This window comes from Tupaia chinensis, unplaced genomic scaffold, assembly GCF_000334495.1.
Source record: "Tupaia chinensis unplaced genomic scaffold, TupChi_1.0 Scaffold000475_1, whole genome shotgun sequence".
NCBI lineage: Eukaryota > Metazoa > Chordata > Mammalia > Scandentia > Tupaiidae > Tupaia > Tupaia belangeri.
In genome coordinates, this window is record NW_006159984.1 from 243,343 (window position 1) to 257,873 (window position 14,531).

The window sequence follows — 14,531 nt, forward strand, 5'->3', positions numbered from 1 at the left end:
AAAAAAAAAAAAAAAAAAAAAAAAAAAAAAAAAAAAAAAAAGAATTAAGAGTCAACCCCAAATTTCGGGCCAGCAGGTAGTGTGGTGGTTAAAGGTTGGACTCCCCATGGTGGACTACAGTTTAAGTCCCAGACTTGGCAGCTTGCTTTCTCACTTTCCCTTTCTCTCTCTCTGATCAAATTTTAAAATAAAATAATAAATAAAATTAAATAAATAGTTATTAAAAAAAAAACTTTCCATGTCATTAAGGATGAGAAAGCAAATATTTTTTAAAAGCTCTAATATGATTTCCTTTACACATCACATCAGTTTAAGGATACATGGGATAGTGACTGTTTAAAGAAAAAAATGTCATGAAATCATATACCTTCTAAGTTCATTTTGTATAGCTAGATTTAATATGTGCCAGCTTATCCTCACCAAATGAAAAAAACTTCCTGAGGGCAGAGGTTATATCTTTTATGCCTCTATTGTTTCTCATGCTACACTGGAAATATAGTAAGCATACCATAAAGATTAGTTGATAATAAAGTATTTCATCTATGCTTTTTATACTCTACATTTTTTACTCAGTTATTCCTTGTTATACGTGTTTTATTACCCTCTACCAACTGCTTCAATGTTCACCCACCCTAAATCTAGTGAAAGAATAGCTCATATTGAAATTGGTACATCTTGGGACCAGCAGTTAGCATAATGGCTATGTCGCTGGACTCCTATGTAGTCGACCATGGTTCACGTCCTGGACCTGGTGGCTTAAAAGTCACGCTGGGCGCATGTGCGTGTGTGCCCAGGATCCCGAGAGGAGAACGGAGGAGAAGGGATTGTGGCATGGCCATCCCCCCTGGGGGGTGATTTCTCACCTTCTGTCTCTCTGTCTCCCTCTGTCTGTCTGGCGAGCGCACGCACCCTATAGCAAAAACCTCTCAAAAAAAAAAAAAAAGGTACATCTTGACTCCTTCTATTTCAGACTCTTGGCTCACAAATGCTAAGGGACAAGATAGTGAACTGTGGTTTTACCCAATGGAAACATAGTAGTATAACGGAAAGACTTTTGGCTACCAATAGTGATGAGTTTGGCAACTCAAGTAGGATGAATAGGTCTATGGCATAGATTGTAGTGAACAGAGCTACAAGTTTTATACATTAAACATGTACAGTTTTTTATACATGTCAATTACACCTCAATGAAGTGGTTTTTTGTTTGTTTGTTTGTTTTTGTTTGTTTGTTTGTTTTTAAAGAAAGTAAATGCAGGACCAGACATTGGTGCAGCTGTAAAATGTGATGCCCTGTGAGGCAGTCCCACATAGGAAAGTTCCTGATTCAAGTCCAGAGACCTTCCTGAGTACACTGGGCACGCATGTACACATAAATCTGGCTGGCTAAAACTGGGGGTGGATTATGGTATGAAGATCCTGTTAGAGGTGCTGTCTCCAATTTTCTCTCTGTATCTCTCACTCATGAAATAAATAAATAAACTGTATTTATTCTTAAATTTTATTTTAATTTTTTTATACATTCAATCACATATGTCACTTAACTTGTGAAGTGAATGTTCCAACATGAATACATTTCTCACTAGTTTAGTAGGGGGTAGTATATATGTTATCCTCAACAAATAATAGCCCATTTATTTTTTGTCGTATTTATGTCTTGCTTCTTTATTTTTTTCTCCTTAATGTCTTTCCTCCGAAAACTGTAGTGCTTGGCTAAAAAAAAAAAAAAAAAAAAAGAAAAGAAAAAAAAAAAAAAAAAAAAAAAAAAGAAAGAAGAGAAAAGAAAACACAACCAAGACAGCTGTATAACTTAGGGCAAGTTATTGATTTTTCTCATTCGTTAATTGGGGAAAATAATAGTTGTTCAAGTGTAAGGCAACGTGTTCAATGCTTAGTACATTATAAGTGCATAACAAATAAAAATCATTATTGTTTTTATGACAGAACACTCAAAATCAAAGTTAAAGGCAGTAGTAGATAGGCTCCAAAATTCTGCTAAATTCTAGAATTCTGAGTAGCTATTTAGTTATTTAATAACTTTTTCTAGCCATTATGAAGAAGAAACTTAATTTAAAATAGGGCAAAAGTGCTGTAGGAGAATATAAATAGTTCAGGGATGACCTGACTCTAATGTTTACTCCTTAGTTCATTGCAAGACTTTGCCTTGCTTTGAAACTTAAATCTAGAGCAGTGAAATGGCTCTGGGAACTCCTAAATGTATCTCCAAAGCCCTAAATCATATTGAAAGATAATGACTATTATTCCTTTGCTAAAAGAAAACAGACTGAACTTCTAGAGTTATGGGAATAGAGCAAGGCTAAAGCCTAAGAATTCTCCATGAAGAGAATGAAGTCAGTATGCTTAGGAATGAGACCAAGCAAACCAAATCAAATTTACATTAAAAAATAAAATTTAAAACCTAAAAATAACTTCATAACCACTAAAGGGCTATGCAAAATTAATACTTTATTTCAAAAACAAAATTTATATGAAAATAAGTCAATTCCATTTTTAATAAGATGCTAACATTTCATAGAAAGAGCTAATGAGCTGATCACCACTTCTTAGAAGTGTTTTATACTCATTGGTCAAATATGAAAAGTGAATTATTGCACTCAAATATCACTAGATTGGAGTTAAAATTTCCAGAGTAACATCATACAGTCTTTAAAGGGGAGTATATTAGGATGATTCACAATCAGTTTTCATTTTTATATGTGTTCAAAATATTTCCAACAAGTTATCAGATGTAGCACTAAATTTTAAAAAATGGGAAAAGACTGCCTTTATAATTAGCCTATTCAAGCAACCTGCATAATGGAGGTCCCACAGTATTTGGAGAAGAGTCAGAATAATTAACCATCATGCTCCAGATATTGTTTCCAGATACTTGTTTAGCTTGGAGTTTTCCTCTGGCCATATTTGTTTGACCCATTTCCCAGTGAGTTTGTAATTTACAACCCAGGGTAATTACCCATAATGTTTCTTCCCTATTGGACTATTTCACAGGTATTTTCAAATTTAATGATTCCCAGAGGTCAGACAGTTTTAAATTTCCTGACTGAATTATTTTTTTCCTACAGAAGACCCAAACAGACACACAGATGACATTTCTCAATATGTAATTCTTACAACTGTTACTTAGAGCCAAGATGGTTATTAACAAGGAATTCTACATTAAATATGATCCAGGTCATACTCTATATTATGAAAAACAACCCTGTTCTCTCTACAGACTGCAAAATATACTCATAGCATTTTGCTTAATCAAATTTCATGGTCCAAAACTTAGGGAAGTTTATCTGCCATGACAGAAAGGACCTTTCAGCAAGTTGAACAGAGAAGAGCCAGAGAGCTCAAAATCAAATGTGTGTTAGCACACTCAGGATAACTAAAGTTTCAAATCTGCATTGAATAATTAATCTGGGTTGGTTATCTACAAGGGCCTCTTCACTGTCTAGTCTATTGTATTCACACTCTGCATCAGCTAGGTAGATTTTTATCAGTCCTGATAAGCTTTCGGAGGTCATAGAATTTCAGAGGGAAAGGTATTACTGTACCACATTCATTGATATGGACTGTGTCTGCTTTTGATAATAAAACCAGATATTTCTACTATCAGTGCTTCTTTCTCAAAGAGACTAATATGGTCAAGTAGCTGAACATTCCTTTGCTAGATTGGATTAGTTTTATGCAATATTAAAAAATAAATAATACCTAGTTTTATCACTAGCTTCCTTAATAGAGAAATCTGTTAATATCTTCAGAATTAGAAGATGTTAGGATTAAGGTGTTGCTGGACTCCCACATAGTCGACCATGGTTTGAGTCCTGGACCCAGAGACTTAAACCTCATGCTGGACATGTGTGTGTGCATACGTGCCAAAGATCCCAAGAGGAGAATGGAGGAGAAGGGTTTGTGGTGTGGCCATTCCCCCTAGAAGGTGATTTCTTGCTTTCTGCTTCTCTTTCTCTCTGTGTCTCTCTGGTGAGTTCACATGCCGTACAGCAAAAAATCTCTCTTTTAAAAAAAAAAAGGGATATAGAAGCAGTATACTATTATCATGGGAATCTGGGGAAAAAAGTTGACAAAGTATGTCTTTAGAAGATTAAATGAATACTAGCTTTTGTATAAAAATTAATAGGGGGTCAGAAAAAATATATTAAAATGAAAGACAGATGTAAATGAATCCTGTCTATGGGCTCGCTCTTCTCATAATTAATTTGGTGAACATATTTCATTGTAAAAACATAGCTGATAAATAATAAACCAATCTATCTTCTACATGTTATTTATCTTTTAGCACACCGTTTGTTCCGCTACTTTAAATACAGTAGACATCCTGGGTAATATTTTTAGTTCTAAAAGGTCAACTTATTAGTCATCTAGTAACACTTTAAAAAGATCAAATACTACAAATTGTACATAATTTAATTACTGATATTCTTTAATTAAGTTCTTAGAATTATTTTATAATTATTTTATCATATAAAAATAATAAACTACTTCATAAAAAAATATGGTAACACATAATTAGCTTATAAGAAATACTTTAATATGATCTACTGAATAAAGGCGAAAAGAATTTTAGTTAAGTTATAGCAATAAAGACCTTTCAGCTGCTGCTAAGAATATAGAGAAAATCTTACTATTGTCTGCCATAGTGTGACACTGAGAAAAAGGTTTTGGAAGAAACAAATATGTTAGCAGAAAGTAAGAGAGGAATTTAGGGGCTTTAGACTTGGTGGCAGATGTTTATATACATAATAGGTCCCCAGTGATAGAGTAATTATGCTATGCACGATGCAACTGAGTCTGAATTGGCTCCCTCTCAGGGCAGAAGTCATGCTTTTACATAACGCACATCAATAATAATGTCAATAATTTAAACTTTGGTTGCCTTAATAGATAACTGAAGTTAGTAAAGTTACTGACCTATACTCAAATTTCCAGAGTCTATACAGATTTCATTTTAATGATCTTGCACTTCAGATTATTTTTCAGGAACTCTGTCTCCATCTTGATTTCTGGCTGATGCTAATGCAGCTGTTGCTGCAAATGAAAGTGATGCCTGGGAACCAGCAGTTAGCGTAATGGCTATGTCGCTGGACTCCCACGTAGTTGACCGCGGTTCGTGTCCCGGACCCGGTGGCTTAAAACTCACGCCGGGCGCGTGTGCGTGCGTGCCCAAGATCCCGAGAGGAGAATGGAGGAGAAGGGATTGCGGCGTGACCATCCCCCCTGGGGGGTGATTTCTCGCTTTCTGTCTCTATGTCTCTCTCTGTCTGTCTGGCGAGCGCCCGCGCCCTACAGTGAAAATCTCTCCAAAAAAAAAAAACAAAGTGATGCCTCTGAAGCACACTCTCTTGTCTTCCAAAGACTATACTGAGAGAACCCACATTAATTTTCAAATCCCACATAGCAACTGTTTATATGATAAACATTAATAACAGACAAGCCACTAACTATTGCCTTAGCTTCAGGATTTACATACCACCAATTACTGTAGTTATTTAGCTTTCTTACACTCTATATATAAATAATCAGCCCCATATACCTGTTTTTGCCAAGCAGATAACCCTGATATCATGACTCTCTTCTCAAAACTGGAATCTCCTAGATCTCAAGACTTACTGAATGAAAAGACAGAGTTGTCTTTTGCATGGGCCAGATTGTTGCCCTGATACTTGACATAGCACATAAGCTCTCAGTGTATGGCCAAGTTTGTATTAATGTATTACAACACTTAGTGAGTATGAATTTGCATTTGGGGATTTTTTTTTTCCTTTGGGCACAGTAAGAATAATTCTTTCCTATTCTTGCAAAGAAACAGTAGTAAAGCCCAGCAAATCAAGATTTGCTACAATATCAGGGCCCTTGGGGAAAGTCTAAAGTGTGCCCGGATATTGAGAGGTTCTTGAGTGATTTCAAAATGACATCATTTAACATTTCCCAATGGATAATGCATGTCTTTTAATCCACAGCCTTGTTAGGCAGCAGGGAGAAATGAAATGAGCACTGGACAAGTAGGTTCTAGCCTTTTCTCTGTTACAGAGTCACAAAAGCACATGGCCCACTTCAATTTTATAAGCCTCAACTTTTCCAACTGTGAAATGTAAACTGTTACTCTACTTCTACTTTTAATGTGTAAGAGTGTCTCACATGTTTTCCATAACTCCTGTTAGTAGAGAAATTTGAATCTGTTTCTGATAAATTCTTGTTCTCTGACTAGAGATATAGGGACTGATTCTTGAGACCTATGGCATAAGAGGAAAACTTTGGGAAGGTTACTTTAATGCACAAAGTAAATTCTACTTCTATCAGAATTGGGTGGGGATCAAAGAAAGGAATTACAATCACTTTCTGGTTCTGTGTAACTGATTAGTACCAAAAGTGTCTGTGAGGAAGACAGAAAGTATGTTTCCTTCCCTCTCCATTTCTGTTACCTAGTACAAAGAAGGATAATAAATTTCATTGATTTCTAAGGGTCTTCATGAAATTCAGTGAGCTCTGGAACAATCAATGCTCCACATTGTGTTTATTCATTCACCTTTATGATATTTGGCACTATATGAATCTGACCTCAAAGAAAAAGATAAAATAGGATGTTCCTGTCTCACAAAAATATTACTACAAACATATAGCATGACAGAGGAGTAGGTGTGTTCACAAGGGCAAGAACACATTTTCTCGAATTAAAAATATATTCCTCTTGGACACAGATTCCTTGGAGGATACTTTCATGTGATCCAAATATTTGCCAGTGTGACTAATAGAACTTGAATTCCATGTGTAAGATTGATGCCTTTCTCTCCATACCTGAGATTTACAGCTACAAAGAAATACTGCAGGACAAATGACTCCAAGCTCTCTAAAATATTTATTTCTGCATATTAAATAAAATTATAATGTTTTCTTTTCTGGAAAGAACAAAACGCTATTTAAAAAGCCTGTATACACTATTGTTAACAACAGAGACAGAAGCAGGAAAGTTATTTTAAATGTAATTCTAAGTCATGTTATACATCCTATCCCTTCTCACCCCTCCCTCGAATATAAATCCAGTCTTTTTTTTTTGTTAAACTCTGAATGCAGCTCGTAGCAATTACATGCCATTGATAAACCCACCACTTAGTTTAAAGTTAAAAGGCACCTTTCTAAATATTTTGTATTGAGTGCAAAAGAGAAATAACATGCAAACCAGAAAACAATTTATCTTATATTTTGTCAAAATAAATTAAGTCAATTACGAGCATCTAAAAATGTAAATTTAATCAAAATAATTTCATTCATTGTTGATTTTTTAACATACCGATTACTTCCACTGTTAGATACCGCTTCTCTATGAGAAACAAAACAACTTTGCCTGTTATCTTTGTTTCCCCTCTCTCATATAAACATGTTTTTTTCCTAGACTGTTTTCTTTGAAATCAAAATCTCTACAACTACCATTAATTATATCAATTCACATTTACAGTGAAAATATGTAACTTATATAAGCTTATAGGAACATGTATTCATGTTAGTAAAAATCCTGAAATATTATAGCTCTCATTTTAAAAATCATAGCTAAATTTCAAAAGAACACAAAATTATCCATTTTAATCACTTAACAAATAAAAAAATTTCCAAAGACTTATAGCAAAGAGCAGACAAACATCATCCTGCACATTCATGCAAGTAACTCTACTTAATACAGAGTAGGTTAAATTGAAAATATTCATGAGATTATTTTATTTAATATCAGTTTAACTAAACACATTATGAAAAATCCCTCCATGTCAAACTTACATTTTCCCAAGTTCAAAGTTATCTCCAAGATCCTACCTCAGGCAGCCAACCACATAATTATTTTTGTTTGTGCAAACACCAATGAAAGGACATGTGAGGATGCTCCAGATTCATCGTACCCATAACCACCCCTAGATATGACAGGTTATCCAGAATCTACTGTGAAGAGTCCAGTTCTAGATATCAAGGGTAAAAGGCATAGGAGAGAGTTAATTATGCATTAAAAAATCAGAGCCTACCGTTTCAAGTTCTTTCTGTTTTCTTCAGAGATGTCAAAAGAATTCATGGGCCAGCCACACTAACAAGGATGCTACTGATCTGTGCATCAATTCCAGCTCCCTGTTCTGAGAACAACCAATCCAATCCCCTTTCACTATCAAAAAAGAGAGAGAAGGAGAGAGAGAGAAGAAAAGGAGAAAGAAAGGAGGGAAGAAAGAAATGAAAAAGAAAGGAAGAAAGGGAGGAGGAGGTTGGAAAGAAAGAGTAAAAAGAAAACAAAATGAAAGGCAAAAGAAAAATGATGAAAGCAAAAGGGAAAAAAAAAGAAATAAAATTCTCAAGATTACCTAACCACTACCATGTTGGAAAACATAGTAGTAAAATGTTAGAGTGAAATATACAAGCCACTCTGTGCACACTGAACATTTCCGTTTTCCAGAGGGCAAAGTACTCACTCTCTTTCTCTCTCTCTCTCTGATTAATGATGCAGGGCTCCGCTACAGGATGTACATAGAGCCTGTAAAGCGTCACACTTAGCAAAAGAAACTCTTTTTTCTATTTATAGGACCACACTGTATTGTCTTCAAATTCTGTGGTTGCACTCAGCTTTGAGTTTATGATAGCACACAGCCTATTTGTTTCTGGAGCCCTTTGCTGAAGTTAGGTACATTCTGGCCCCTGCCATAGATTGTTTACCACTATAATCTTCAGTCTGATCCTTTCTCATAGTCCCTCAATTGTTTCAAAGTGGACATTTCTCTATCTAAGGATGTGCCTAGGTAGCTTCTGAGGGGGGTGGGTCATGGTGGAGATGACCTCTGCCTAGGGCATGCCTAAATACACAAACCTCAGAAATCCTGACACTGAAAGAAATATCCACCTCCATAAGAGGAATTTAGGGCTACTTAACGCACCTTCCACTGTTTGTCCACCCACTCCTTGTTGTTCTTAGGGTCCCTGAGACCAGGAAGTGCAGGTAAGCTCGGTGGTTAGGGAGGGTTGGGTGAAAAGAAGCTGGTTTCCTACAACTCTGACCCATCGTCATAAGCTGTTAAAATGTTCCTAAGAGTCTTCGACCACTAGAGCCCCTGGAACCATGGAGACTGGAAGCCTCAGGACCCTGAACCATATTGTTTGTATTAGGCACCTAATACTCCCCACCCACACCACCACAGGAAGATGAAAAGGATGCAGCAGGAGGCAATTCTCAAAACTTGAAGAGTACTTCTACTGTAGCTCGGAGCAAGGAAACTTTACACATAGACCATGGATGAAAGAAATATATTAGTGCAGGTCCAATGTTATGCCTGGGCACACCTGTGTGGTATATTATAAAGAGTACCTGGAGGGCTCTCTGGTCTCAAAATATATTTGAGACTATGCCCCAAGTGCCAGTCTTTTGAAGGTAAACATTTCCTTTTTCCTAAAGTCTTGATTTTATAGTCCTAATGTTCCTATAAATATACTTACTTGAAAACCTTGGTGTAAACGAGTTTAGAATTGGAAAGGTAGGGATAAATTTTGGGAACACAATACAAAAGGAAACTGAAGAAATCCCAGAATGGGAAAATTAAATTTCCAAGCAGTTTAGAATTGGAAAGGTAGGGGGACCAGCAGTTAGCATAATGGCTATGTCGCTGGACTCCCATGTAGTCAACTGCGGTTCAAGTCCCGGACCCGGTGGCTTAAACTAACGCCAGGAGCGTGTGCATGCATGCCCAAGATCCTGAGAGGAGAATGGAAGAGAAAGGATTGTGGTGTGGCTATCCCCCCAAGGGGGGAATTTCTCGCTTTCCGTCTCTCTGTCTCTCTCTTTCTGGTGAGCGCACACGCCCCATAGCAAAAAAAAACCAAACAAACAAAGAACAAAAAAACAAACAAACAAAAACTCTCCTAAAAAGACAAAAAAAAAAAAAAGAATTGGAAAGGTAGGGATAAATTGCGGGAACACAATACAAAAGAAAACTGAAGAAATCCCAGAATGGGAAAACTAAATTTCCAAAAGCAAACTTCAATGATTTTGTCCTAGGCTTGCTATAGTGAGAATGGACTTAGGCAAGCAGTACAAAATATAAGGGGAAACAGGGGAAATTAATTTGAATTTTCATTAGGCCAAGTATATTAACAGGCTGAAATATATTGCCACTAAGTTGTCTTTTCATTTTGTACCTTTTGTACCTCAGGGTCTGGCAGGTGATATGAGCAATATTTTGCTTGTCTGTTTGTTTAATTTTTTTAACTTAATTTTGTTGTGTCTAGAGTTTGTAGTGATGCTCTCTTCCTTCACATGGCCTTAGCTCCATTCAGCAAACATATTGAATAACTACTAAACACAGAGTAGTAGATTGAATATCGCTGGGAAGGGGAGAATATGGAACAAAGATTGAGAAGGAAATGGTGATACAGGAAGGGATGCCACCTCCCAGCAGCTTTTGGCATCCAGTTAATCCAGTTAAGTAGATAAGATACTGTGTAATGGCCTCAAATATAAGGCAACATATATGCGATAAGGGCCTAATAATGTCACATCTAGTGCTATAAGATTTCAGAGAACAAGTCAGGGATCCTAGACCACTGGCATAAGAGATGGAATTCCATTGTTAGTCAGGCTAGTCTTCCAGGAGTAAGAGGTTTTGGGCTGGGCCTGTTAAGAATAACAAGGTTTTGATAAGTGAAGAAGGATATTATTTGGATTTTTTAAAACCTATTAATTTTTCTACTTTGTTAAGAGTCATGTCTTGGTATCCTCATTTTTCTTCTGCCTTCTTTTGTCAAATGAACTTTGGCTGTAGGAGTATTGGTGTCCTCATGTAGAACATTTTTTTTTCCAATTAATAGATTGCTTCCTTAGATAGAACTCTTAGAAGCCAGAGCCTAAATGGTGTCGCAGTGGTGGAACACAATGCTCTGCAAGACTATGTAACATGGGAGAGTTCCAGGTTCACATATGGAGATCTCCCTGGATGTGAGAGACCTGCATGTGCCCATGGTCAGTACCACTCATGGAAGAAATATATAAAATAAGCCTTTAAAATATAAAAAAGAATTCATAACAACCAATGATCATGTATTTTGAAATAATACACCCAGTGGCAAAACTTCTTGAGCTAAACTATACTTATCTTTCTATTTAGGTCAAAGAACTTTCACCTGATTAGAATCAAAGGCATTCCCCTACAGGAACTTCTTACATTTTATTCCAAATTGATCAAGGAAACATATATCAGAGATAAAAGGGATATGAGTGATGATTTAGTTTAATCACTCATTTTAAAGATGATGAAAGTGAGAGAGAAGAAACCCAGTTCTTGTCTCATAGTGAGTTAATGTTAAAGCTGTTAATGTCAAAGCTGGAACCTGAACTCAGGTGTCTTGATTTTTAAAGCAATTTCTCACCAGTCATTTCCAGCTAACCAGTCCCTCAGGACATCTAAGAAATGGGTGATTTACTTACAGTTACATTATCTGTGGTTAGAATTTATCTTGTTTAGTTATATAGAAAAGGTCTAATATCAAATAGACCCCAAATCTAAGCTTTATGACTCTGGCTTTATATATATATATAAATGACAGACAGTTCAGCTTACTTATATCTATTTAGAAAAGAAAAAGGTCAACTTCACTCTAATTAACAATAGAGACCCAGATTCTCTATTTCAGATACAGGAAACATTTTAGATTTCAATATCAATTTGAAAAGAATTATCTTTCAATCAATGTTTTATTATCATGTGATGTTTCTCATGATTCTAAAAGTACTAAATTTCAACTTGACTTCCTTCTCATGCTGTACATAAAACATTACATTATACAGTATATACTATGATTAATGTAGCTTCTTAAAATATATTTATACCATCAGATCTGCAACCTTAAATACGGGGTATTCTTCTTTTCCAAGAAGAACTTTTAAACTTTTATTTTAGTTGTTCTAATCATGATTAACATTTCTCTGGTACTTTATATCTGCAAAGTGCTTTACACTTTGCGATACAATTACACAGAATTAACATATCATTGATAAAACATCAAAGTGCTACAATTATAATATGTTTTTATTTTTTATTTATATTACTTTATTACTTTTTTTTTTTTTTTAGATTTTTGCTATAAGACGCATAAACTTGCCAGAGGTAGACAAAGAGAGGAAAAGTGAGAACTCATTCTTAGAGGGGATTGCCATGCAGCAATCTCTTCTATTCCATTGTCTTGGGATTTTGGTCATGCACAGACACATCTCCATGGTGATTTTCAAACACCAGGTCCAGAACTCAAACTGCAATCAACCCTGTGACTCCCATATGACCAACCACAGTTCGAGTTGCAGACCCAGTTACTTGAAACTCATGGGTGTATGTGTGTGCGTGCCCCAAATCCCAAGAGGAAGATGGAAGAAAAGGAATTGTAGTGTGGCCATTGCTCCTGGTGGGTGATTTCTCACTTTCCTTCTTTCTCACTGACTCTGTCTCTCCCTTTCTCCAGTGAGCACACATTCCCTACAGCAAAAAGCTCTATAAAAAAAAAAAAAGAAAAGAAAAGAGAAAGAACTCTAAGTTTTAAGTACTATTTTGTCCCCATTTTATAATTGTAAAAATAAGCTCAAGGATATCAAATAAATTTTGCCAAGTTACATAGCTTTTATAGTCAAGAAACACTGAATGGATATCAATTTGGAGTTTAGAAATTAAGGAGACCTCTGGGACTAGCAGTTGGTGTGATGGCTATGTTGCTGGACTCCCATGTAGTCGACCACGGTTCGAGTTCTGGACCCGGTGGCTTAAACTCACACCAGGTGCGTGTGCGTGCGTGCCCAAGATCCTGAGAGGATAATGGAGGAGAAGATATTGCAGCATGGCTATCCCCATGGGGTGGTGCTGGGGTGGGTGATTTCTTGCTTTCTGTCTCTATCTTTCTGGCGAGTGAATGCACCCTATAGCAAAAAACTCTCAAAAAAAAAAAAAAAAGAAAGAAAGAAAGAAAGAAAGAAATTAAGAAAACCTCAAGCCAGAAGTCTCTTTAGAATCACTGTTGATTCTAAGGCTATATTGGTAATATTAGTAAAGCACAATATTGATAAAGATTCAAGAGGTACACAGGGCTGTGGGAAAATTCCCAGTCTTGGGATGGTGAAATTAATGGCAGTTTTAGGACAATTCCATATTTAAGGAATTGGAACACTCCTAAATGAACTAGAAAACAAAACCAATCTTCAAAGAGTCATGTAAAAAAGCACATTAGGAATAAAACTATGAATTTATTCCAAAATATTTTTGGACCAAAACAAACTCATACTTTAATTCCATTTTTCCACAGACTTTTTGAAGTCCCCTTGTACTTCTCAGTATATGAAAATTTCAAGTACTTAATGCCTCTTCAATTCCTTACTTCCTTGCCAACGTTTACATTTCTAGTAATTAATATCTGATAGCTATATATTTTGTTTGCCCTTGGGGGAGATTCTCTGAATTGATTATGCAAGATGTTTGCAAAACAGAATTCACTTCATAGAAATGTGTTGATTCCAGGATGAATGTGGAGGGGAATAAGTGTGTTGAGTCGTTTCTATCCTAGGTAAATTTTGGTTCAACAGCCAAATGCAAAATGCTACTTTACTCAAGATCATGCTCAGGTGCAAAATGTTAGAAAGTCTAACTCATTAATTGAATGTTTATTAAAGTATGCACATATACATGTGATAGTGAGAGACAGAGAGATAAACAACCTCCAGAAGTTTTAGTCATGTGGTCATGCAGCTATCTCCTGACTGACCTCCAGCCAATCATATCTGGGGGACTCACTAAAAGCCACGATGTTTCAGGATGACTAGGGCAGAGATTTGAACCATGGTTGCCATGTGGGACCAGTTGCTCTTCAACAGTGCACTACCACTGAACCATGAAACTGGCCTCAATATTTTTTATTCAGAAAATAAAGAAAACAAGATTTGATTAAAAAACACAGTGTTCAAAATAAATAAATAAATAAATAAATAAATAAATAAATAAATAAATAACAGTTTCATCATACGGTGTTAAGGCAACTTTGTGGCCTGAAAAGAACCTAACTTATTTGAAAAATGTCCAGAGAGCATTATACTAAAAATCACAGCTTGAATGCAAATGAGCCCCAAATTTGTCAATTAAAAGTAGTATTCATACAACAACAGCAAAAAGGTAGTTTGTATCTACACGCTCACACCAGAATTCAATCCAAGATTTTTTTTTTCCTACTGATTTTAAGTCTTTTTGATAAATATTATGGAGTTAGTAAAGATTTCTAATGCTCTCGACCTCTGGTGATAGGAGATTTAGCTGCAGTCCATAAAGTCACTTTATACAGCCCAATATTCATGTATGTGGATGTGGACAAGGCCCTACAGAGAAATATCCATATCTATAGATAGATCAGAAGGTCACCTCTCCCATCCCCACTGACACCCCTGCCACTGTCTTGGCTCTTCCCTTTCTGTGTCCTTTTTACAGAAACAAATTCTTTAAGAAAGGGTAAATGTAAAGCCTCAAATT

At 35.9% G+C, this 14,531-nt stretch overlaps 1 protein-coding gene across 12 annotated transcripts in view; it reads right to left on the reverse strand.

Moving 5' to 3' along the window:
- Window positions 1–8,476, reverse strand: part of GPR174 (G protein-coupled receptor 174) — a 62,313-nt gene extending 53,837 nt beyond the window's left edge. For all 12 annotated transcript variants that reach the window (XR_003550601.1, XM_027774728.1, XM_027774726.1 and 9 more), the window contains exon 1: window positions 8,028–8,476. The gene's annotated coding sequence lies outside the window, so the exon portion shown is untranslated. The remainder of the gene's footprint in view (window positions 1–8,027) is intronic.
- Between the last annotated feature and the right edge of the window lie 6,055 nt (window positions 8,477–14,531).